The following is a 26,943-nucleotide window of genomic DNA, read 5'->3' as shown; positions in this document are numbered from 1 at the left end:
TGCCATTTATCTATGTATAACAAAACATACTGTTAAATCACGCTACAAGCGGTTAAGTAGAATATGACCTTCAAACAAAAAATAATAAAATGAAGTTTTATCACCTACATATTTCTGGGTAGAGTTAGCATTTAGCTAAAAAATTAAAATAAGTGCTATATATCGTCGCTACCTTTTTTAAACTATCGAATGTGCAAAACTGCATATTGCATCATTTCACTTAACTTGCAAAATTACCTCATCTTAGTTAACAAATGGGTGCCAACCCAATTTCAAAACATGTTAGTCCAAAGCGGTGGGGGTCTGGTGGGCAGGAGAAAAAAAAAGTTTGAGCCACTCTAATGTACATATGTACATTCATGTCTACAGTGGTCGAAAAAATTATAGCCGCACTACATTTTGACAAGTTTTAACTTATATTTTTGTTGTTACTTAATTTTGGTTATTTTCTATGCATATAATAAAAATGTAACAGGCCGATATCTGTACATTATAGATATTAAAGAAAAATTAATATGGTGTGGTCTTTACTGGAGCAATAGAAGCCAAATCAACAATTTTTAGAATTTTTGTCTGTTTGTCTGTCGGAAAGCTGACTGAAAGCCTTATATCTGTTCTGAAAACATATTAATAATATCTATTCAGCAATTTAAATAAAATGCATAAATGTTTCCTGTTATTCGATATCTACTCTAAAGTAAATTGTATTCTACGCTAAGTCAATGATGAGCTTACCAAAAATTTCATATTTTTTTCCAAGGCAAATGCATTGTTGTTCTTGTACCGCAAGTGAATCCAGACACTTTTCCCATGTGACTTTTTCATTTATGGCGCCTATATATATTAACTTAAGCCAAAAAAAGACGATTGGCCTTTCCCAAATGCCAATCTTATGGCGAATTGTAAATAGTATTTATTATTATTATTTTTAAATGCGTTACAGCTGATACCTACGCAATGACATAAATCAGAATCAACAAATAGTGAAACCCATAAAATTCTATTCAATTGAAAGCTTACGGCTCATTGTTCGGGGCCAACAAAACGGCTACCACTGCTTGTGAGATGAATGTGCCGTACACATTGCGGTCAGCTGTATTCACTGCGCTGTGTGTGTTGAGCTTTTGGGACTAGTTTTTATTGTTATTGTATGTGACCGCCCATACATTCTTCAGAATATGCGCTGGCAAGAGACACCGCTATAATCTGCGAAAACGCTTTTCTAATTTTTATCTCAGTTTTTTTTCTAAATGCATGCAAATAAAAGATTATGGGACTAGGAAATGGATGAATATAGATTAACTCTCCTACTGGATTTTTATTGTGCCACAGCGGACTGTGTCAGCTTGTTACGCGCTTAGTTAGCACCTTGATTTGCTTTGCATACTCGTGCAAGCTGCTGTGTGTGCGTTCAAGCGATAAATTGGAAAGCAAACGAGTTGGTTGGTGTTGTAGTCATTGTGTGCTTGATGGTGGCATGACAACGCGACATTTGTATTAAAGCAGTTATTTTCTCGTAAGCTTATCGTTCTACCTCTTCTTATTCTTCTTCTCGGCTCATTCTCTTAGCCGTATCGATTATACGTGCGGCGACGCACTACTGCAACGATAATCAGCAGTTCTATGATGGTAACTCTGTCCAGCAACTTGTTAGAGTGGCAGCCAATGTTTTGGACTTGGCCTGAATAGCACAGCAAACGACCCGACCGAGCATGAGTAGCCTTGTACATACATATGTAGAACTTGTGTGCTCTACAGTTAATACTGCTGCTGGTTGTTGTTGTTGTTGTTGTTGTTGACGCTACTGCTTCATGCATACTTACCTACATATATGTCGCATTTCTTCCTGTTTTGCAGTGCGTTGTGGCATGCAGCACTCGTCAACATTTGTTGCCTATTTTTTGCAATCTATTTATTTTTTATTTTTTGCAGAATCAATCCTTCGTGCTTCTCAATATGGATCTTGCTTTTGTTGTTATGTTTGTAGTGTTCTGCTTTAACTGGAATTTCTAGATTGACATTCAAACGGTTTTTGCTGTGCACCAAACTAGTATAAAATAAAATATAATCCAATAGAAGCTTGTGCAGCTGAAACGCGTTTTTCAATCGAGATTCGTCGCTGCTTGAACTATGCTTCGCGCAACTCTCATCCTTTTTTGCTTTTTTTTTTCCAGTTTTTTCTAGTTCTTGTCATCGCTCTTGAACACGCTGCCACCACGTCTCGATGCCTTGTGCCGATTATAAACTCGCCACTTGTACATATTTCGCTTGACCGCTCTAAGCGAATTTTTTCCAGAATTTCTTTCCTTCGAGTTTGTCGCATGTGGCATTCGTGGTGTTGCTTAAATCTGGCCACTGAAAATTTTTGTGCGCATTCAACGATTTTGAAATGCCTTTTAATGCTATTAAATGCAATTTCTCTGTGACTGTCAATTTTTTGTTCGGGTTGCTTGATTCTTTTGATTGCGCAGAGTTTAGTGCGTTTCTTAGTGAGGTAGTCATTGCAAATGAAATATTTTACAGTGTTGCCTAGATGAACATAATTTGCAGAACTGGAATGTTTGATACATAGATACTACTCGCTCTTATCTGAATTGATTCGCGAAATGCATTATAATAGTGAAATATTCTTTGAAATACGAGTTTATTTTATACTCTTTAAAAATTTTCTACTTGATAAAATAATGATAATTCTCACCACTCATACGAGTACATTTTATTTAACAGCTATTGCAAAAATCACATTCCGAATAGATCTTTACCTTAGTTCTGAAAATAGAAAAGAAAAAAGGTTTATCAGGTGTCAGCGAGTTACAGTTATTAGAAATAGTGGTAAACAATGAGCTGAACTGTGCTATATATTCATACATTCATGAGAAAAATAATAAGGTCACGATATTTTTACCAGTTTTGACTATTTTTCTTATATTTGTTTAAGGTTTATTATTTTTTTTTATAATGGTTTAACATAAACCATATAAGTCCAAATTTCAAACTTTGTAGAAAAATTAAAAACAAACTAAAAAAAATTATAACAAAAACAAATTATGCATAATATTAGGAATTTTTGCACAAAGATAATTGTAGCTTAAGAAAGTGTAATTTTCAAGTAGCTAAAAATTCGCGTTGATTTTTGATAATTTTTTTTGAAACTTGCACTTTCTTAAGCTAGAATTTAATGGCCTATAAATGCGCATACCTAGGTTTTTTTTCTAAAAATTCTTAGGTTTGTTGGTGTTGTAAAATTTTGTTAAAATTTTCTCTTTTTTTCTACAAAGCTTGAAATTTGGACTCATATGATTTTTGTTAGATGAGGACTGTATTTTTTATAATAAAAGAATAACAAACATTAAATAAACAATAGCCAAAAAAAATTTACCTAGAAAATAAGTTTCACAGTCGGTTAACGTGGGTTGGGTTGGGCTATGCGTTAACATACTTAAAAAAAAAAAAATATATATTCCGACGAACTGATAACCTTCTTCTTTTTGGGAAGTCGGTTAAAAATTAAATGCCCTGCAATGTAGACGCCTGTGAATTGGTATGAAATTCAAATCTTCCAAATTTAATCAATACTCAAATATCTTAACAGTATAGTGCTTATCATAAAGTAGCTGTTGGACGTAAAAAAGTGCAAGTCCTTTTGAAAATTGTGCCAAACTCCAGAATTTCCAAAAGTGCTTGCGGGAGCAGTGACACCTTGCTTACATGTAACTTTCGAAAGGAAAAAATGAAAAAGTATTTTTCAAAAAAGACGAAAAAGTTTAATTTGTGAAAAAAAAAGAATTAAAACTGTTCTGAGTAGCTTTTCAATAGTTCCAGAGTTCCCGAAAAGGACAAAAAGTTGCCAAATTACAACGAATAAAGAATTTTTTCTAAAAGTGTAAAATGCTTGAAAAAAATATAAAATATAAAACTGTTCTGAGTGGCTTTTTAATAGAATTTGTGAAAAGTTATTTTTTTAATTAAACTTTCGTCTAAAAAAAACTTTTATTGTAATTTTCCTAAACTTTTTTATTTTCAGGAACTGTAGATCTATTGTAAAGCTGCTCAGCACAGTTTTAAATTTTATTTTTAGATTTTTTTGAATTTTTTTTTCGGCATAGTTTTGAGGACCTTTTTTTCTTTTCAGGAACACTAGAACTATTGAAAAGCTGCTCAGTTTTTTATTTGCCTTTTCACAACATATCATTGCTGCGTGAATCTGGAGTTTTGAAAATATTTTTATTTATTTTTTGTCAAAATATCCATATATTTTTTTTTCCTTTCCAAGAACTATAGAACTATAGAACTACATCGTCCAAATTCTTTTTTTTTTTTACTTTTGAAATTGCCATTTTCGACATTTTAACAGTTTTTTTCTCAAAGACTATGTAGAAGTGCTACAAAAACGTAAAGTATTTGATATGAGCATCAAAAGACCTCTATGAATATCTGTTTGTATATATGTACATTCATTTGTCAATGCTACCAAACCGTGCAGCAAACATAGTGGATCATAAATTGAACCAGACCTCTATCAGGATCATGTCGTTGTTGTTGCATTTGCGTGCAAATTTTTTAAGAAAACACAGCAATTATGTATATTGAAATTCATCTACAAATTTGATAATTGATCGCCAACATTTGATGAACAATCGTTTAGCTAAACCTTTCACTAAATAATACTAACAAATAGTCAAGTAAACAGACGTAAATAGAAAGTAGAATAAGTTAGCCTGAATTTCTACGCAAATACAGGAGACTTATAAAAAACGAATATCACAAAATTCAAAGTTCTGTAATCAACGTTGAACTTTCTCCTAAATTTTTCGCTTATATTAGACAACATGAAACTTAAGTAGAGCGAATACTTAGTAGAGCGAATTTTAATAATGTTTGTACATAAATGAAAAAACTTGTGATTTTATATCACTCATACGCCTTGTTGATCCGAAGCCGACAAGTGTGTGTATATGTGCTCGCGAAGAGTAAACGCTAAATAATTGCTCAAATATTTGACTAATTGCGGTTTTAGCAGCAAACCAATTTGCCATAGCTTTGAAATTAAACTTCAAGGAACGGAAAAAGCCACACGAAACACATACAATCAGATCTAAAGAAGCCGTAGAGAAGTATAAAAAAAAATCCAAAATAAAAATAAAGCGCGCAAAAGTAGAATCAAAGCCGCTCAGCAGCCACATGCAGCAGCAAAAATTAGAATGACAGCAGCAATTGAGCAAATGACATCGAAATCCACTTAGAAGCTAGTTTAGCATTTGGTAAAGACCAGAATTTATGCGCAACAATTTGTGGTTGGCTTTGCCATCGCTGCTGCTGCAGTCTATACTCTTTTCTATGATTCTACTTATGTGTACTAACACTGATGCTGATTACGCTTCAACTGATATTGTTTTTGTTGCTGGCGCAGATGTGCGGCTGTAGTGACCTAATAAAAGCGAATGCTGTAATCAGCAACAGCATTATTTAAACCGCTATTGCGTTGTACTTCGCCATCAAGGCTGCAAAAGTAGCGTGTGAATTCAAACACAACACTACAAGTCTTTAAAAGGAAGGGCGCAAGTGCCTGGCCGGCCAGCAAATATGCCAGTATGTGGGTTTACGTGATTGTGGAAGCCAAATAGAATTTAATTGGATATTCAACGAGCTGCGGCGGCTAGTTATGGTGTCACTGCCATTGACACTGCCGCCAGCGCAGCGACTAATGATGATGACAATTGCGCGCATGGTTGAGATTAATACGAATTTTACCGCAAAAATGCTGGCGGAGATGGAGTAAGCTTATCGTCTTGGCATCAACAGCATCAACAGCTCCAGCATATCAGCAGCGCTATTTAGATTTCGACGCTTTGCTATAGTGTTGCCTCAATTTTGGTGCCGCTTTGCTGACAAGCATGCATTTTCTTCCTTTGCTGAGGTGTTTTCTCCAAATTTATTGGCGTGGCAAATTGTTTGAGATTTGAGCCTAATCGTCGCTGCAATGAGTTTGTCGTGACGTTATTATCCTAAATTCGAGTGCTCAAATACAAAACCACGTCACAGCACACAATGGACCATGCGATAGAGGCCTATCGTCATCATCCACCAACGACCAGCTAAGTGCATCGCAGGTCTTTCGAATGCGTCCTGTCTTTATCACAGTGAAAGCGGCGGCAGCACCGGCGACAGCAGCTACTCGTGTTGCGTGGTTCGGCCTCATATGCGTGCCAACAATTGACGCTCAATTGGCCAAATACTGGCATAGCGTACTTATGCAGGTACTAGTTGCTGGTTGGCATTTTCTGCTGTGCATTGCGCCAGCACAGGCGTCGCATTAAAATGGTGCCAGCAGCGCTTGTGGCTGACACGTTTAGCTTGCGGTCAATATGGACGCATAATTGGTGGCGGCAGTGGGTAAAAATCACATAAACCAGGAGGGTATACGTATGTATGTCCGTTTGTATGTCACAAGGCCTGCACCCCACTTCCTTCCATGCTTGCTTACTGAGTGCACCAATGAGACGGCGGATAGACGGGGCACCTAACCATGTGAAAAGAATTTTGATCTCATCTCGTGGTTGGCCATTCGGCCCTTGGATATGCGATTGTCGGCTTGGCTTGGCTATCTTATGATATTCAAGCATTTTGTCGTCACCGTTGTTGTTGCTTCGCAGTATTGCTTGTCTCCAGCCGATATGTAGATATTAGCGAAATATTTACGCAAATTACCGCACAATTGCTTGTGGCTCAGTTTGCAGTTCTATTCTGATTGCTTGCTAGGTATTTTATATCTATGGTTACTCATTATTTTGCGCTGATTGTAGACTAATAAGACGTTATGTATGCAACTGCGTTGTGCGTTCCCACAGCGCGCAATATTTGCAATCGTAAAATTTTTTTTTGGCCATGCATGTATTTATAAAAAAATATTTGGCGCCCGTATTTTGTCGTTTCGCGGAGCTTCTTCTGCGATTTGTGATGTGCGTATTGATATTGTTACCAGCATTACCACAACGAATTTCAGTATTTTACCCAAATAACTAAACAAAAAGTTACCACAAACTCATTTTATTTGTGGAACTACTCTATCTACATATCGAGCCCTAACCACCAAAAAGATGTAAGTGACATTTTTTTTATTATTATATATTTTTTTTTTTATGCAGAAATGCATCTAGAGGATGCCCTAGGAACATTTCTGCATCAAAAAGAAAATTAAATAAATGCGACTTTTTGGCAATTACGAAATGTCTGGTTGGCTGACGAATAGCGTAAGGTGGGATATTGTAAACTTAGAAGCCTCTAGTAAACTTCTCTAGAGTTCAGCGCTCTCGAAAATAAAGCCTAAAGCAACAGCCAAAAATGTTCTCAGAAATTGAGACTTTCATACAGCACTTTAAGGTGCATTTATTAATTTGGACTTTGACCTTCATATGTGCATACTTATGTATGTTCATATGTACACATATCGCACGTTTAACTAAAAATTTACGTTTTTGCAGATTTCAGCATACAACTAATAAGCTTGATAAGGAAAGGAGAATTTGTTCAGTCTAACAGATAACTAAACTTCCCAAAAATGGCGGAGCTACATATGCCCATCTGCCTTTTTGTGTACCAACTGTATGAGTTTATCAAACTTCGTTTTTCTACAAACTGGAAATATTGAAATAATTCTCTATATTATTAAACGTGCGATATATTAGGTTCAGCTCACTTAGGGCCGTTAAATTATCTATTTTAAGTTAACGGCCCTTAACAACTAAAGGCAGCTTATCATTCACAGTATCAGGGATGCATTTTGTTGTAAAGAATTATTCCCACACAAATTTTCTCGACCACATATTACTGGGGCGGATCTACGGGAGAGGGGAAATAACAACATTATTAAACAAAATGGTTTTGAAAGCTAAACAAAATTGTTTTGAAAGTTAATGTAATTACTCCTTGGCGTAAAAAAAATTTGTAAAAAATAGTGTTCTTCGAAAAAAATGCAAAATCCACCGAGTTTATTGAATTTTTGCTGAGTTCCGTCACTATATCTAAAAAAATGCCGATTCACTTTCGGCGCAGAAAAAAGTGTTTGCTACTTTTTGAAAAATTTATTATATTTTTATTTGCTTGCTATTTACCGTGCATTTTATTTTCCACATTTAATGATTTGAAAAAAAAAAAAATATGAAAAAATGAAACCGTCAAATTAGCAAAATCCCTCCGCTGGGTCACAACCCAATCGTTAGTATTTCGAAATGAGCTTTATTCGGGTTCAATTAGCATCTTTTTGAATATCTGGACCGTCCATTTTTAATCGGTTTTATTGCCTGTTTTCTAGGTCAAATGTATTAATTGCAATTTCTCGTCCTCCTATTCATTTGAAATTTGTAAGCACTTTTAGATTTAATGGCAATACAATTATGTATATTCAGTAACATTGTAAATCCAAGATGGACGCCGCCGCAAAATTGATCACAATGGGTATCGAATAAATGCCGGATTACATATTCTGTTCAATCTCCTCATCATGCGTATCAAATTAAAGGCCTTGGCAAATAGAGCCAGAAAAAGAAAAAATTCCTCACAGAAAATGGCGTAAAAAAAAGGCGGATCACTGAGTTTAGACTGTCAATATGTTAAAACTGAAACATGGGAATTTCATCAAAACAAGGACTTTGTTCACTTAGAACAGTGATTCAAGCATGATTCCCCCACCAAATCAAGATTTCGTATCGTGTCGAGGGCTGTGTGGCGTTAGGTTTTTGTAAATATAATACCTCATTACCGTTTAACTAGAAAGTGTTTTTTGCCTACTTTATTGACCGCAATGCTGACATTTTATTGATAGCACATGTCAGTATGAAATTATCCACTTAAAATAATCCTAGCCGCGCAAATCGGCTGATTAAATACTACCTCCTTCAGCAGAGAGGCGTACAACTCTTGCACTATCAATATCTGAAGAACTCGAGTGCCTCCATGTGACTATTTATTTTTTGTTTTTATTTTGTGAAAGCCTAGATGGAAATAAGAGCTTTAGCAAAATCCATAGCCCCACTGCAGTGACTCGGACCAGAGTGGCTTTTTTAACATCGAAAGGGATGCGTTACTCCATATGTTATCACAACGTGCTTATATTCTGTGGGATTGATAACCTAACGATACAGTTTCCTGAAATTGTAAGACATAGGGAAACTTTTGTGAGAAATAATTACCTCTCTTTCAGGCCTTAAAACGAATGATGTGGTGCCGTGAAAAGTTCCATGTTTAACCATTTAACTTTGGATTTTATAGAATCCGGGTCACATTTGTATGAAAGAAAATGAATTCAGTCGCAGGGCATTAACTCGCTTTGCATGCCCAGGGTCTTTCTGCAGCCCATCAAAAGGCGCGTTAAAAGGATTTTTCCCATTAGTCACTCTAGTATTCTATTTCGGTGGAAGTGCAACCTATCATTTGGCTAAGTACTCAGTAATTATATCAGTAAGTATGTTTAAACGCACACACTTTCAATCAACGCTGTGTATGCCACCTAAGTTGAATGTGTCGGAAACGACCTATCCTTGATCGTCGATGCATATTCACATCTTTCGGTTTGCCCACTATTATTTAGACTCGATATTGGTGCAACACCATATTGATGCGTACTATTTCATTAAAAAATGTTTTCAGCTGAAGTCCATGTAATCAGGGACTTTGTTTGTAAGTACTTAAGTTCACTTGCCGTCTTTGCTGCCGGCATAGCAATTTTATCTGGTTCACAGTTTGTTTAACAGCTTAAATAGCACGTTTATCCTCTTAGCGCGCCTTTTGCGCCAAACTTTTGTATCAACTATTTTTAGTATTTCTTGTCACAAATTGACCTATCCATTTTCTTGCATACCTTTCAATTTACTTCTTCACTTTCAGTGAGTTTTTTTTTAACATCCTTAATGTCATGTTCGACATAGCCTTTTGCTTGCTTATTTTGTGGCCAGCGTTCGCATAATGGCCTGCACGTTCGTGTACTTACGAGTACATATGTACATTGGTAAGCAACTTGTAAGCTGAATTTTAGAGTCAGCCTTGCTCCTAGCGTTGTGCCGCTGCTGCACCTGAGAGTGGCGTACATATGTATGTATGTAGGTTTGAGGTTGGTTCTATGCTTCGATCGTGCCTGGCTGCGGTGTTTTTCGGTGCCCTTGAGCCTTTAAGCGTTTTGCTTACCGATCAATTTTCGCTTGTAGTATTTACATAGTGTAATTTTATTAGGTTCCTCTCACACTTAATACATATATGTATGTATGTACATAAGTATTTTGAGACAACAATGTGCGCCAAGGCATGCATGGAATGGCTTACAGTATCAGTGTCGATAAGTATGCATTAGTGTAATAAGTAGTATGGATGAGTCTACATTTGTGTACTTAATTTTGTGTTGAACTTACATACATACTAGTAAAAAATAAAAAAATAAAAAACTGGTCATGTACTAGTATACCCTCCTGTGGCAGCTGCTACCACTTTCTACTGTTTCAAGTATATATATTTTATATTTTTAGTTTGTGTGCACGTTTTTTAATATACAAGTTAATTTCACTTCAAAGTTTTATTGATTTCATAACTTTTAACATTTTTATTATATCTATGTGAGTGCATTGTTCACTTTCTCTGAGTTTATGGCTACTACTATATTCTCAAATGTGTTGGATTAAAAAAATAGTGCTTTTTATGACGTGAACACTTTTATAAGCAACTAAAAGATTGAGCCGGTATATATGCCCAGCTATGCTTGTTGGCTGTTAGCCAGTAAAGCACGTTCTCGTGGTTTATGCTTAAGAAAGTGTTTACGACTGCGAATTTCTAAATGCACTAAGGCAGTTGAATGGAAATGCGTACGCCTATTGTCACTCTGTTAGAAGGTGGTTACAAAACTTTAATAGCAAGTTTAGTTGAAAGTAAAAGTAAATTTCAAGCAAATGCCAAGTGTTGCCTCGTTGTTATGAAGAAAGTTTTGTATTTGAACTCAAAAATATTTTTTATATCTACGATCGACAAGACATACATACATACATACATATGTATACATATCGCACGCTTAATAATATATATAGGTGTAACTCAAGATTTCCGTTTTTGGCGATTTCGTTATGCAATTAATTAGCTGGATTGGTAGAATATGTTCAATCTTACAGATAACCAAACTTCCCAAAAATGGCGCAGATATGTGTCTTTCCATCTGTCTTTTTGTATACCAACTATATGAATTGATATAACTTTGATTGCGTTTTCCCACAAAATTGATTTTTTGAAATAATTCGTTATATTATTAAACGTGCGATATGGACATATAGTCAAAATTTCCTGAAAATTACTTCAAATTAACGTCGAAATATTGAACCAAATAAATTAAAACAAATACGAAAATTGCCTTGATCTCACGAAAATTAGTACTGTGACGGATAAAAATTGTATACGTTTTACTCTTATTCTTGTTTAAATTTATTATTTTATTATAAAACTTGTATTTATTTGCGATTTTTTTTATTCATTTTTAATTTTAAAATTTTGCTCTTTAGTTATAATTTTTTTACTTTTTTCTATTCAATTTAATTTTTGTTATTGCTTTTATTCTTTTCTCAATTTGTTTTAATTTAATTTAATATTTTTATAATATTGATATATTATATTTTTTCGAGTTATTTTAAATTGTTACTATTTATTTTTCTAATTTTTAGTTCTATTTATTGGTATTTTTTTATAGTATTTACTTTCTTACTAACTTTTGCAGCTCTGTAATGTTGTACTGAACATTGAATTGTTTTTACGCGTTGCAACCCTGAAATGTAAAACTGAATATGGTTTTTGTAATAAAACTCTCTCTTGAATTCTGAACTTTAAAAGAAAAGACACGCGGTTTTTAACTTAACCTGAATTTTATAACAAGGTTCGTATTACTATTAATGTTTTCGCAACAATATACTTTCTTATGTTATATACTCGTATTTTTTTGTTCTATTTTTATATTTGTGCTATTTAATTAGTGTTCATTTTGTTACTTAATTTTATTTTCATTTATTTTATATTTGATCTATTTTTTTTGTTATTTTTGTTTATTGGTTTTCTATTTACATTTATGTATTTTATTTTATTTTATTTTATTTTATTTTATTTTATTTTATTTTATTTTATTTTATTTTATTTTATTTTATTTTATTTTATTTTATTTTATTTTATTTTATTTTATTTTATTTTATTTTATTTTATTTTTTTTAATTTTTTTATTCTATTTTCTTTTTTTAAATTTATTTTATATTATTTTATTTGTTTTAATTTATTTTAAGTAATTTTACTTTATGTCGTTTTTCCATCTTTCCTTCGTTGCTCCTTTCATTGATGTTTCTTCAGTTATTTCGTAAGTTTTGAGTTCTGCTTTTCTTCTGTACCATCTGGATTTTCATGTTAACATTAAAGTTTGTTTCGCTTTCATTCAGGAAAGCGGGGTTAAAATAAAATGAAACATAAAATCCGCCTTTCACTTGGAACCACCCGGACAGCTCCTAAACTTTATATTTGAACTAACGAACCATTAATGTTGAAGCAGTTTGAGGAAAATTCTGTTGCCATTACATGAAATGCCTGCGTTCAACGAAGCGTAAAATTAATTCATTTATATTTTTTTTTGTATTTGTCTACATTTATTTTATAAGGGCATTGCCATCGTTCTAATTGAATTAAATGAGCCGCACATGTTTTTCAAAGAACATGGGCTCAAAGTTAGCTGTTTGTAAAATAATTCTGAGCTCATTTTAACCTTCCTGGGGTTTGGAAGTGGTTCTTAATTTTTAATCCTGTCTATAGATATGAGCTATTTTACAACCTATATTCCTTTAGCATGAAGATACTTTCAGAAGTTGCATTGTGAATGTCTGAATCAATTGAATGTGGACCAAAATTCAAGGTCCGTTCCCTCTGGTCTTTCTCCATAGAAGCTGGCAGGGGGTTTATTTTTAGCAAATATTACGACTTACATAAACAAAAAACAAAAAACTTTGAGCTGTTGCCTCCATATACAGTGAGCGTCAAAAATATGCATACCCTGACGCTTTGACCATATTAAATATTTATATTTTCTATACAAAATTTTAATTTTTTTTTTATATAACAATAAAGTTAATTGAACAGCAAAAACAACGGAATAAATTTTTTTCATACAGAACTTGGAAAAATGCAAAAACTATCAAGTAATTGTAATCGCATTTTTAATTGTTCAAATTCGATTTCTGGTTTTGTAGTCCATAAAGTTTTAGTATACTAAAGTTCAAGTTTCACGTCGGTCAAAATTACCGTTGAGTTTCTAAATTTTTTTCCAGAGTTTTGCGCATTTTTTCTATATAAAAATATATTTTATTCGCACGCTACCCATCGGAGCTAATTAAGTATAGCCTTAACATATCTAGGTGACCCATTAGTACAGATGCCAAATTTCATAAAATTCAGTCAAGCCATTTACGAGGAAAATAATTAAGACACATGCGCACCGGAATTTTATATTCACAGTGACTCAAACGAATGACCATGTGTTGAGTTTTTTTTTTAATATTCGAGGTGTTTTTCGAGCTAAAGTTGTTTGTTCATTTTCTATAAAATACAGTCCAAGCTTTAACAAAAATCATATAAATTACAATATAAAATTTCATACAAAATTTAGGAAACTTCAACAAAAAATTCATCAAAATTTCAACACATTAAACTGAAAATCAACGGGATTTTTTAGCCGTTTGAAACTTGCGCCTCATTAGACTAAAACTGTATGGGCTATAAAATTGCATGCCAAAAATGTTCTAAAGCAATGCCGACAAAAACGTGCCCATTGTGCAGTTTTTCATTCGTGTTTTGATACCAACGCTAACGATGAGTATGCAGGAAGTTATGTTTTCGCTTCTCACGCGCTTGGCACACACACTTATGCAGATGTAAAATAACAAGAAAATTCAGCTCGAAAAACTTTACGAATAGTTAAAAAAAATCAACACGTGGTATTTTTTGAGTCACTGTAAATCAAGTCATTAAAAAAACGATTTCAGTGCTCATATACAAATTTAGTAGCACCGTTTCTTCATAATTCAATGATCGAAAGTTGCGAGGTGTCAGCTTTTGGATAAAAAAGAATTATCGGAAACAGTTTACGCGGTCCAAATCTTTCCTGTTACATATATCAAAAAAAGAAGAAAATATTCCCACGAATTTATAAACTCCTTTTTTGAAGTCTGTTAAAATTCTTTTTAGTATTGAAATCAGTTTCACGTTTTCCAAACAAACCTAATAGACGTTGGGGCAATAGAAAACGCAGAATACTACTTCCATTATGCTTAGTGTCATTGTTCGCCAGGAGCTGCAAACATAACGATTAAAATTAATTTACAAGTACTTAGAAACATTTAACATACACACCTCCAGAAGACCACTCAGAATGAAGTTGTGCGCACAATTTTCGCAAACAAGATACTAAAAACAATTTACATAAAAGTATAAAGGCTTAAAATAAGAATTGAAAGTTTAATGCCCTGCAAATGAACTGCTGTGACATACTGCGCGCAATGTGTGTGAATTTCTGTGTCTATACAATTCCAAGTACTAATTCATGTTGAATTATTCGCAGAAGTCTAGTGTTCGTAGATGTCGCTAAAATAATTGCAATGAAATTATATAATTTCATATACCACTTATGTGTGTATGTATGTATGTATGTACATACATGTGCATATGCTTTAACTTCTTTTTGAACCTGCCCAACTTTTTATGAACTACCGCAAAAAATATAGCAATTTAATACCGTTTTATGCTCGTCGCGGCTCAGCAGAGAAAGACATTAGCCTAAGCCGGCTTAAACTGTCCGCCACCTTTCCAAAACTCTTGACTCTTTGTTGCTGTTGCCGATATTCTTGTTTCTAATTTTTTTCTTCTACTTTTATTAAGTACTATTCACCTCAGCGAATAGTGACTTTCAATCTCTACGATGTTTTCTTTATTACTAAATTACCTTTTGTTGTCGTGTTGTCTTGCCTTTGCTCCTCTTTAACCTCTTTAAACGCCTCAATCGCACGTTGTCTGTATGTAAATTCCTTTCAAATTTAGTCTTAATTTTATAAAGTTCCGCACTAATGACAATAATTTTTTTTTTCTTCTTGGTAGTTGTTACTCTGTCACTGACTTACCACTTGTTGTGTTACTACTGCAGAAACAGGTGTAGATGTAATTTTTTCGACTCCGTTGTCGGGTAATGCACTCTGAAGTAGCCGAGAGTGGACGCTAACGTACAAATTAGCATAAAGAACAGCTATACAATAACAATTACTACTACACTTAATAACTTCCTACTGTGTTTCCGTCAGTGAGTTCAAAAACCTCAGTGTGGACAGTCTTTCTACATATGTACTTATGTGTATGTGTATATCGTCACCATAATATGGAAAGCCTTCAAGCTATTTTATTGTGAAATTCAGTTTTGTACAAAATTCGGTAGATTAGTCACTGACATCAATAAATTAGTTTCGACCGAAATGCTCCAGCACTGTAAGAATTCAACTTGGAGCCCGCTGGTGGTAGAGAAGGACTTTGCCTCACTTGGTGTCAGTTGGCCTAGAAGTGAAATGTCTAGCGCGTCTTGTTGAACTCGGCCATAATCGCTTAGTTCGTTACAACGCCAAATAAGAGGACGATGGAAAAAATTGGTGTAGGCCCCTCCTTAGGATATACAGGACAATTCTGGCTAAGGTAGTAAAAAATCTTTCGTAAGACAAATGAAAAACAGATGGAAAGATGGTCCGAGAGACTTTTCTTATTCCAGCACACAAATCGTGGTGAAAAGCTATTTTGAGAGAAAGCACTGGTATATCATTTAGCTCGCGTAACTCCTACAGTGGCAGTGGCCGGGTGAGCAAAGCACATGCGTTTCAATGGAGAGAACTGAGTTCAGGTGCTGGCGCAGGGGATTTTTTTATTTTATTTCGTTTTTAAGCTAATTTTTTTTCTTTTTTAATTTAATTTTTCAGATTTTTTATTTTTAAAAATGAAATATATATATTTTTTATTGAATTTAACTTTTGAAACAAATTTTATGTATTTATTTTCTTTCTTAATCTAATTTTTTTCTTAATTTAATTTTCTTTAATGGTTCGGTTGTTATTGTTTTAAAAATAATATATTTTTAAATTTGTTTTTGTTATTTATGGCCTTATAAAAAAAACTCATTAAAAATGGCCTCAAGCTCAATAAAATTGTTGAATATTTTTTTAATTTTCATTTAATTTTTAGGAACTTAATTTTTATTTTAATTTTTAAATATTTTTTTTAAGATTGTTGGCATTTTTTTTTAATTTTTGATTAAACTGTGTAATTTTTTTTTTATAAATTTCATTTAGTTTTACGAAATATTGTGTTTTTCTCTTTTTAATTTAATTTGTTATTCTTTTGTTAATTTAATTTTTTCTTAATTTTAAAATTCAATTAAAAAAAATATGTGTATGTTTTCTACTTCATTTAATTTTCAGTGTCTTATTGAATTTTTTATATGTTCTTTTTTTAGTAAAAATATTTGTAATCTTATTTAATTTTTAAGTACTAATTCCTTCTTTTTTGAGGAAAATCTTTGTCTACTCATCGCAAACAATGGGCCTATTGCATAAAAAGTGAGCTGGAGCTCAGACTAAATTTTTGCATTTATGAAGTGAGCTCAAGCTCGAGAGTTTGTACTGAAATTTAAGTTGGCTGACTTTTTATGCACGAGCCCCAATATCTTTCAATTTTACTGCAAAAAACAGTTACTTACAGCCGGTTTCACCAGCAATTTAAATAGACAATGATATTTTACTTTCTGTCAGTTTCCATAAAAAATTTTAAAAATTAAAATTATTTTTCACTTAAATGACATTCGTTGAATTGGCTGTTAAAGTTTGAAATTTAAAAAAATACGCGAATACCCAGGCATTTTGCTAGATATTTGCTATGAATCGCCACACTTTTTATTCTAATTGCGGTAGTTATTATATTCGATGTATGTATGTGTGTACATGCGTTTAAAGGCTTTTCAGAATCAATTTTGTGTCTGTTATTCGTAGATCAGAAAGTATTACTATAAGAATCTTGAAAATTAGAGACAAATACTTTGCAAAGTAATTTTTGCACTGTAACTCTGAAGGTATGCAAAAATCGCTAAAACCAAAAGAAATATTTTTTTTTGTTTGGAATACTCCATTTTCAATAAATGTGTACAAGTATCAATGGTCTAAGCTGGCGATAGACCGAACTAAACATGGATGTGTCTGCTAGCAGCTCTGTAGGTTTGATAGGCACTGCGCCACAATAGGAGTTAAAAATAAAATTGCAGGAACGAGAACTTCAACCATATTATTTATAAAAGCGCATCGCGTAGATAGTAACACAAAATTGTATGTGATCTAACAACACAAATTTCTGATTGAAAACCTCTACTTCAAATATAGCATCTGTATAAAAACTTAAAACAAACCGCGCCCCTTTAAATGGCAAACAATTGCCAATGAATAAAAAAGCACGGCATAAACTTTTGAGAAAAATAACCAAAAAAATATATAATTATTTACTTATTTCACTTTTATCGCTGAAAAAGGAATGTAGGTGAGTACCTGTGCACCCACTTCTTGTGACCCATTACGCACTACAAAACGAAGAAAGTTGTTCTTCACGTTTATATGCACATACATAAGTAGTACATATGCGTAGTTATACGAGTCATCATACACGCGAATGGAACATCAAGCCAATTGAAAGTATCGGATGAATCTCTGTAGAATGTAAAATCGATTAAAGAATTTTTTCACTGACCGCGAAGCGAATGAAAATAAGAAGACGTAAATACCAAAAAAAAAAGAAAGAAAAACGCAATTGGTTAAAGTCAAAGCATCACCGGAGTGAAAAATGGCAATAAAAATTATGTAAATATCTGTAATCTGAATATATGAGACAAGCAATAAAAAAGATATGTGTTTATAAATAAGGCCAAATGAAGTGTTTTATGCCGTTATGGAATTGCCTACTGAAGGGGGAGCAATATAATATATGTACATATATGTATGTGTATATGTATTTCGGAATGAAATTGGTCAAAAGCCACTCACGCATGCTCAGCTGAATGAGTGTGTAATATAATACTTACATACATAAAAAAGATTTAAAATAAAAGCAATGAAAACTATAACGAAAGAACTTTCACCAGCGCCTTAAGAATTATTACATTTTTTTTATCTTTGGTTATTTTTTCCTTTCGGATGACTTTCTCTGTAGGTGACTAAGCGAATTTGGAATTCGCAATTTGATGACAATTGTTTGTTATGATGTGTTCTGATATGTGTTGTGCCATTGATGGTATTAATGCATTCTGCGAAAAAAGCTAGTTACATAATGAAGGGAGTTTGGGTACATTCCAAAACGTCAAAATACAAAGCATCAGTCTCTTATATTTCCAAATCTCAATAGATTGTCATGCCAAATGTACGCGACCACGGTTAGATGCTAGTTTTCAACTAGGTTGCGCAAGTTAGACTTTTTCTTCTAGTACGGTTTAGAAACCGAAGGTACTGATGCTTTGAATTTTGACGCTTTGGAATGCACCCTACTCGTTTATTTCATGCACATAAACATATACAGTCAGTCAATAAAGTTTAGGTACAGCGAATTTTTTACAATACGGGCAACTATTTTTTAAATATTTTATTTTTCGCAAATTTTTTATAAAAATATGGTTAATTCTACAACAAAAACCCCAAAAAGAAAAGTTCCAAACCTTGTGCAAAATTAAAGAAAATTCTGCAAAATTTCATTCAAATATTGCACTTTTTATTTACGCTCTCTAGAAAAAATTTGAGTATGCAGTTTTTTAGCCCATTCAATTTTAGTATAATAAAGTGCAAATATGAGAAAGCTAGGACTTACCATTGATTTTTGGGAAATTTTTTTGTTGAAGGTGTCGCACATTTTTTCCATATAAAAAAATTATCAAACATTATTTTATATGGAGAAAATGAGCGACACCTTCAAAAAAAAAAATACCTAAAAATCAATGGTAATTCCTAGCCACCACAAACTTGCACTTTGTTCTCTTTCCAGAGAGCGTAAATTTGAATGAAATTTTGCGGAATTTTCTTTAATTTTGCACAAGGTTCGGAACCCTGATTTTTGGGTTTTTTGTTGTAGAATTGACCATATTTTTATAAAAAATTATCGAAACATAAAATATTTAAAAAATAGTTGCTCGTATTGTAAAAAATTCGCAGTACCTAAACTTTATTGACTGACTGTAGATGAGCTGCTATTTTAAAATACCTGTGAACTACATAAATCAGTATCGACTGCAGGATGAAAAAATGCATTAAAAACTAAATTTATTTTGCAAGTGGCATATGGCCGTTTCATGCCGTTTGACTTTGTTGAACTTCATCAGCCAAAGGTAACCCGTTTATTATTAGCTTATCACGATATTAATTAAAAAGTATGCAACCTTGCAAGCACAATTGTTGGGAAAAGAATTGTTTCGCAAGTAATTATGCATCTTTAAACACTTGGTTTATTGCAAATATTTTTCTAAAGATTCGCTACTCTGGAAAGGGCTATTTGTATGACTAAAAATAAGCATACATAGTTGAAGCGTAATTGAAGCATATCCTCAGAGGTTGCATCGGTTGTAGAAGGCGTATTCTTAAAAATATGGAAAAAATCACAATTTTACAAATATTGATGACGTAAAGAATATGCCACAATTGGAGTAAAAAAACAATAAACTCATAAACTCCTCTAAAAAAATGTAAGTTCTTGCTTACTCACCAACCGTAGGGCCTACTTTCAAGCCCTGATCCGGCCAAAATCTAAATTGGAAAAGGTTTTTTCCTAACAGCAGTCAATGGCAAACCTCCGAGTGTATTTATTTCTGCTATGAAAAAGCTTCTCTTAAAATCCATTTGTATAGCAACATCAAGAACCACACCGCAATTTTGGAGGAGAAGCTCGGCCAAACACTTAGCAAAAGTTTAAGTGCAAAATAATAATATTATAATATTAATATGGTGTTGCTTCATTTATATATTTTCTATTGAACTTCCCTGAAACAATTTTTTTTAAGCCTTAGGAATTCTTTCTGGCCATTGCCCGTTAAGGCGACGAATATTATTTATGGTTCATGTAAGAAGTATTTGAGAAGTGATGGGAGGATGCTATATCAGTGGTAATACTCTAAAGGCCGTTAGAAATAACCAAAATAATTATATGAGTGTTTTTTTGTTAAATGTGACATCTCGAGATTGCCAGGTTCAAGTTTCTGAGCCCATACATTAGTTGTTAAACAAACAGCCCAATTTAATTAATATTTCCCTTCAAAGGTTTATTTGAAGATACTAGAAGTTTCTAATTTTCTGGTCGAAATTGCCCCTCTTTTCCGAAGTGTACGTTCGATAACTAGAGCAGCCATTTAAATATCAAATCCATCGGTGAAGTTTTGAAATGAAAAATTATATGGAAAAATTGTGCAACACCGCACAATGTTTCGACTACATATTTATATGGAGGGAGGTGGAGATAATAGTTACCTGCACCGATTACGCTGAAAACTGACATGTGCTCTAATTTTACTTAGGAATAGGGAATTATGAAATTTGGTAAATATGGAATAATTGCCACTCTCTCCACTAAATTTCATCCGATTTCGATGTATCGTATAAAAAAAAAAATGTTCAAAAATAAACCAGAATTTTGAGCTACTTCAAACTTTGCATTTTATTACACTAAAATTTAATTCTAAAATTGTATACCTAAAAAATTTTGATTACAACGTTTGAAATTTTAATGAAAATTTTTTAAATTTTGCTGACATTTTTTTTTAATTTTTCAAAATTTTTAACAAAGTTTATAAATTATGTCTGTGGACATTTGAAAAATCAAATTGAGTCTATCTTACACGGGCAAAGAAAATAGCTTATGCCGGCAAAGCTCTTTTTACCGCTCTGAAGGTCATTTTTATTTAAATGAAAACATGCAGTTGTTGCAAACAGAAACATTTTTAACGGTTTTTTTTCGAATTTCAAAATTTGTCTATTTGACGTTAAAATATGCTTTGTCTACATATGATATTTTGTATGTCCGTGAAAAACAGACTTAAGTTGCTTTGTCAAATGTCCACAGATATTTACACATAAGGTATTCACAACGGTGTCGTAAGTGGGTTATTTTCGTAAGAAATTCCTGGTAAGGTTTGTGTGACCACAAGTGTACTTCTATCTATCTAATCTATCTTCGATTTAATCATGTCGAACTCAAAAAATATTTCTCTTCATATATACCAACTTAAATCGTTAATGCCTTCTAACATACGTATGTACATAGATAGCGCTCGGCTTCCGATGGACAACCGTCATATATGTGTGTGTCCTAGTCCTTAGGCTAGTAACTGATGAGCACGTATAAGCATACTCCTGCACGCACACACTGATACTCACTCCACTGTTACACACTGTTACAGTTTACATAAACATATGTATGCTCTGAAAGGTGCTTCACCTGGTCACTCCCAAATTACACTACTTACTTTGTGGCAATTTTTCCTAGCATATTCTCCTTTTTTATTCAATTTTTCATTCTTTTTTTTATTAACACACTATTATTACCTTAATCACCTTTCAACGCCAACAATGTTCTACCATCAACGCCAATTAGTGTCTTGAATAATTAATTTCCTTATCCTTAGAGATACAAAAACAATGTTTGTGTACCGCAATTTGCTACACACTTCACGCACTACTTTACTCTAATTACACCATTGGTGGTCGTCGGGCAATCCTTTTCTCTAGGTTGCTGGAGATTTACTGCATTTTTACAATGTTTTCTATCTCGACTTTTGCTTTTATGGCTTTCAACGTTTTCAATATCTCTCTTACTGCTAATGAGCGCTCGCCTGGTCAAATGGCCATGTCTTGGGGGAAAAAATCATTACCACTTGCTTTTTTTTGCTTCTATTGTGTTCTATAAAATCAATCAAATTTTCTAGCAACGGTCCTCTCTCCGCGCACAACAGCAGCAGCAGCAGCAGCAGCAGCAACAGTAATTACCTAATGTGGCAGCCACAATTGTTGTTATTTCAATATTCTCCTTCTGCTGCAGTTGCTACTTTTGCTGCTGGTGCTGCTGTTGCCGCCGCGAAAATCTAATTTATCCATTTTACAGTCATGTGCGCAAGGGCTCCCTTGCCCTTTGATGTTTGCGCACATAGCGCTTCGAGGCTTTCTTCCGACATACATACATACATACATACATACGTACATACATATATACATATCTACGCACCCGTGTATACTCCATTTCAATTCTACGCGCTTAAACTTTGAGCACGGCATTGCCAACCGGCCGCCCCTAATAACAGTTCGCTTCAACTAACTGCCAAGGATTAATGATTTTCGTGTAGTAATTAAAGTCGCATGCATGTATGCATTTATTTGTGGCAGTGGCGTTAAAAAAATTGCAAGTGTGCGTGTGAGATTTTCGATCCGTTGCAATTCCTTAGCTATGCTGAAGCAGCAGTTTTCTGGTTACTTGGCACATTCAATCCATTTTGTTGTTGCAATTTTTTGGTTTTTGGCTTGCATCTTTCTCGTAGTGTGATTGTAATTATTTTCTTTGGCAATAACTTAAACTTTGCAGCTTTTTAGTCGTACCGTATTACAATTGGCTCATTCACAACTCCAAACCTTCCATCGTGGGTTTATTTGTTCTGTCGTTGTTTTGTTTGACTTCAAAGGCTTGCAAATCTCGAATTTTACTACTGCGGGTTTTAAATTTTATGTACCATGCTATTTGCACTAATTCACTAGTTCATTTCACATATTATGCCGCAGTGTTCGCTAATTGCTTTTTTTAATTTGCGTGTAAATGCGTTTGTTATTTTAGAGATCGAAACTATGCATCCGCGTACTCTATATGGATCCTTTCCTTTCTAGAAATCTAGATTTTTATTGTTATTGTAAAAATTAAAATAGCGAAAGTTTAGTTTTAAGTCAAGATACTCACGCAGTAGACATGTAATTAAAGTACTAATTGCTGCAGTTAAGAATGTAGTGACCTACATGCACGGAATTTCACTGCCAATTGTTTTGTGGAAAATTCCGATTTCTAGAATTTCTTGATTCTGCTCTTTTTACGTGAGCAAAACAAAAAAAATGTCTACAGTTTTGAATCTAAAAAATTGCTATTTCGTAGATCTCCACATCTTATCATCAGATTTCTTCGTTGAGCACACGTTGATTTGAACTCCGCTATACAAGCCAGTGATCTTACAACAGAGCTAAATTCGCCCCATGCAAGCTGTTGCTGCTTTTTCCTTTCTTTGAATTTTCAAATTCCCTCTCTTTCAATTCCAAATTCTCAACTTAGCTGTGAAAGGATTATACTTCAGAGCAGGATAAGCTCTGTTCATGTCGTATCACAATGAAGATTATTATTTTTTGTTTCCTAACTCTGCATAAGTTGATTCAAACTTCCAGCTAAACAGAGTATATTACAGTCTACTTCATATACAAAACACTCAGTGTTCTGAATTTTGCAATTTATGAAAGTTCATTCGTTTTAAATTTTCTAACTTAAAATGGAAGAATGTGAATGAATGAATGAAAAACTTTCAAATAATTTCAAATCATTTAAACTCATTTTGGAAAATAGACACATATTTTTTTGGGTATTTAAGAATGGACATATGTATGTACTCGAACATTTAAAATTGGGTAAAAAATATGTACATATGGATTTAATTCGATGGTCGCTGTGTATGATTTTTCGTCCATATTTTTTATTAATATTAGAATAATGATAATGGTAAAAATTTGTAAGTTATACTGGTACAATAATTAAATGAAATTTCTACTATTGACAACCAAAAACATGCAAAGCACAACAAATTGCTAAAACTCGATAAAATATGAATCATGACTATAAATAGGTCTCCATTTTCTTAGTAGCATTAAACTAATTAATTAATTTACAAGTTACAAAAATGTATGTATGTGTGTATATATGCGGGAAGCTCAAAAAAATATTCATATTCACAAAAAAATATTGCCATTAATATTCATTCAATTTGTTTTGCAACGTTTGAATCTTGCTATGCCGGTACTCACATCGACACACCTATTTATTTAAATTCAATAAAATTCAAAGCCAATCACATTCATTCATTTAGAATATGCATTTGTCGTTTTGAATGGATTCATGCAGACGTCTAACTCGTATATACTGTTTCTTATCTTAAGTAATAAGACTAGATTAGGTTAGGAGGCAGCACAGCAATACATATGTGTAGAGAACGATCGAAACGGAGCCAGCGCGCCGGTACGCACTGAACTGAAGTCGAAGGTAGCCATGTAAGTTTCCAATAGGTAACCATGTTAGAGGCCCTACCTTCTCCTCATGGCGCACAGTGTACTATTTTAAGAAAAAGGAACAAAATCACAAATCTCAAAAACGAGAAGAGAAAGCGAAAGAAATGTAACTGTATTTTAGAGCTTTTGAGATAGCAATAAGCAATAAGAAACACACCGATTTTTTTATTTAATGAAAACACGCTTACCGTTAAAATTTAAGAAGTTCTAAAAACACGCTACGCCAGAGCTTAGATTTCTGTACTTATTCAATTTAACTTTGGTTTAAAAACTAAAGTAGAATTCGATTTGCATATTTGGTAAACGCTATGCCGTTAGTTTTCAGAAAATAAATTAGAACTAAAGCCGCTATGCTCTGCTTGTAAATTTTTACCATTTGTTGAAATGTTTTGAGTCCAAATATTCAGAGCTTCTGACCAAAGTACTTAAAATAAAGCTTACCCGTAGTTCCAAAGTCAAAATTGATTTGCAAATTTTTTTATTTGTAAATTCTTACTAAAACTAAATTTCACAAAAACGTGCGTTTGATAAGTTTAATACTCATCATTAAACTATAAGCTATTGTTGTTTAAAATAATGTTAATTATCTCATGTTCATACATATGTATCACCTTGTGACCCTTATATGGAAAATATAAAGCGTACTAAATTTCTTTCGATTAAACAATAGTAAAAGAGGCATATTTAATAATAAACACGCAAGAGTTCATTAAACTTCTAATTTTACTCGTTCGAAAATGAAGCCTTCCGTCACTTTTACGGTCAAGTACTCATTAGTAAACATTAATTCGGCGCTAGTTGAACGCCCCACTTCATCAAATTACCTGTCAGAGCATAGTGTATTAGCATGAAAGCCATTGAAATGCTCTTAGTATATAAGAAGCGCAACAAAAAAAGCCTAACTAACGATACAACAAAAAATTATAAACCGAAGCAGACTTAAATGACGCCGCATTGCATGACCATGGTCCACCTCCTCTTTTGTTAAAACGCTTAAAAAGCAATTTGCGGCAGCAATCAATCATTAATTGAACGATATTTTTACCAGGCGGCTAATATAAGCATAAGCCCTAAGTAGAAAAAATGAAATAAACGAAGGGGTTAGATAGCATGCTCTTTTCTCACCTACTAAATATTGAAGAGGGCAAATGCAAGTTCGCTACTTAAGTCTTTTGTGTTATAACCTTTTAGGGTAGCTTTGTGCCAGAAGCCGCTGCACATGCGGTAAAAATTCTTACAAAAGAAGTGAATATAAATATTTAGACACTGTTTGCGCCATATTTATTAGTGTTTATATACATATGCATATGTGCTTGTGCTTGTTTTCTAAAAATATTCAAATTTAAATATAAAATATTTTTAGAAACGTGTATACGCTCGTATACAGGTGGTGTGTTTTTATGTGTGCTATTCCATTTTTTTCCTTAACTTGCTGTTATTTGGCGCTGCTCATCTTATAACTTACATATTTAATGGGTAAATAAATCGAGAAAAGTGCATTTTTATACAAAACAAATCCCACAACCGCAAGCTAGTGAGAACATGTCTAACTCTTTTGCAACTCAATGCTGCTATGTAGATGACGTAGACAACAGGTGAACACCTAGTCGCAAACTGGCAGACCGATATGCTGGTACTTTTGACGGCTATTTGATGTGCCAACTCCTTTGAATGGAGAATAAAATAAAACATAACACATAAACATAAAAATAATACGCCCTTTAGTCTGCATGCCACTCCATTTACTGCTGTTGTTCACAGCACATGCACACGCAAACACACACATATTCTTTAGCCACCCATGTGTTATGTTGCCTGCACTGTTATTTGCTATTATTATCGCTATGCACGTTGTTGCGTTGCTTATCTGCCGTGAATGCCGCTTAGAAGTGTGTATGATACGAGACCCTTTTGCAGATACCATGTTACAATTACGGCTGCAAGGCATAGCAATGCCACAACATGCCACATATAGTAGCTGTAGGCACGTTGTACGTGTACTCATAACTGCTGCCGCAATGAATCATAAAAAAAATAGCAACAGTGGCAGCAGCAGCAATAGCGACGACGGCGACGGCGACGGCGATGGCGATGACGTCGACGACCCGGTGGCGGCGGTAGCAATTTGATCAAACACGATTTTCCCTATATTGCACTATGATTTTCAAGATCGCTACACATGCCTGCCGACAACTTCATAGTCATAGACACACGCACGTATCTTAAATTGAGTGTGCTATTGTAGCAGGGTCGGCAGTTAAATGTACTAATGTGAGAAATATGCAACTGCAAGTGGGTAGGTGCGTGTTTTGCGTGAGTACATAGCTGGTGCCAGCATACCTTATTACATATTGTATTTACACTATGCTACATTTTTATGAGAATAAATTGAGCATGAATTCTAATGAGAATCTCTTAGGGAAGATAATTAAAATTCATGTCGTTAACACAATTAAACATTTAATATTTTTTAGTATAGCCAACTAAAGATTTTGTGTTTCATAATTTAGCAATGATATATCTTGGAACGTAATTATTC

At 33.5% G+C, this 26,943-nt stretch overlaps 2 protein-coding genes across 4 annotated transcripts in view; one reads left to right on the top strand and one right to left on the bottom strand.

The window, feature by feature from the left end:
* The window catches only part of LOC118737549 (autophagy-related protein 16), a 302,080-nt gene that overhangs the window by 236,828 nt on the left and 38,309 nt on the right, over positions 1–26,943 (top strand). The gene's annotated exons all lie outside the window — the stretch shown is intronic.
* Positions 1–26,943, bottom strand: part of LOC118737551 — a 261,819-nt gene that overhangs the window by 227,482 nt on the left and 7,394 nt on the right. The window contains exon 2 of the mRNA XM_036468127.1: positions 2,763–2,769. The gene's annotated coding sequence lies outside the window, so the exon portion shown is untranslated. The remainder of the gene's footprint in view (positions 1–2,762; positions 2,770–26,943) is intronic.

Source organism: Rhagoletis pomonella, unplaced genomic scaffold, assembly GCF_013731165.1.
Source record: "Rhagoletis pomonella isolate Grant_MI unplaced genomic scaffold, Rhpom_1.0 Rhpom_scaffold_00004, whole genome shotgun sequence".
Classification (NCBI taxonomy): Eukaryota; Metazoa; Arthropoda; class Insecta; order Diptera; family Tephritidae; genus Rhagoletis; species Rhagoletis pomonella.
Note: the sequence above shows the minus strand (reverse complement) of the source record. Positions and strands in the feature narration are given on the sequence as shown.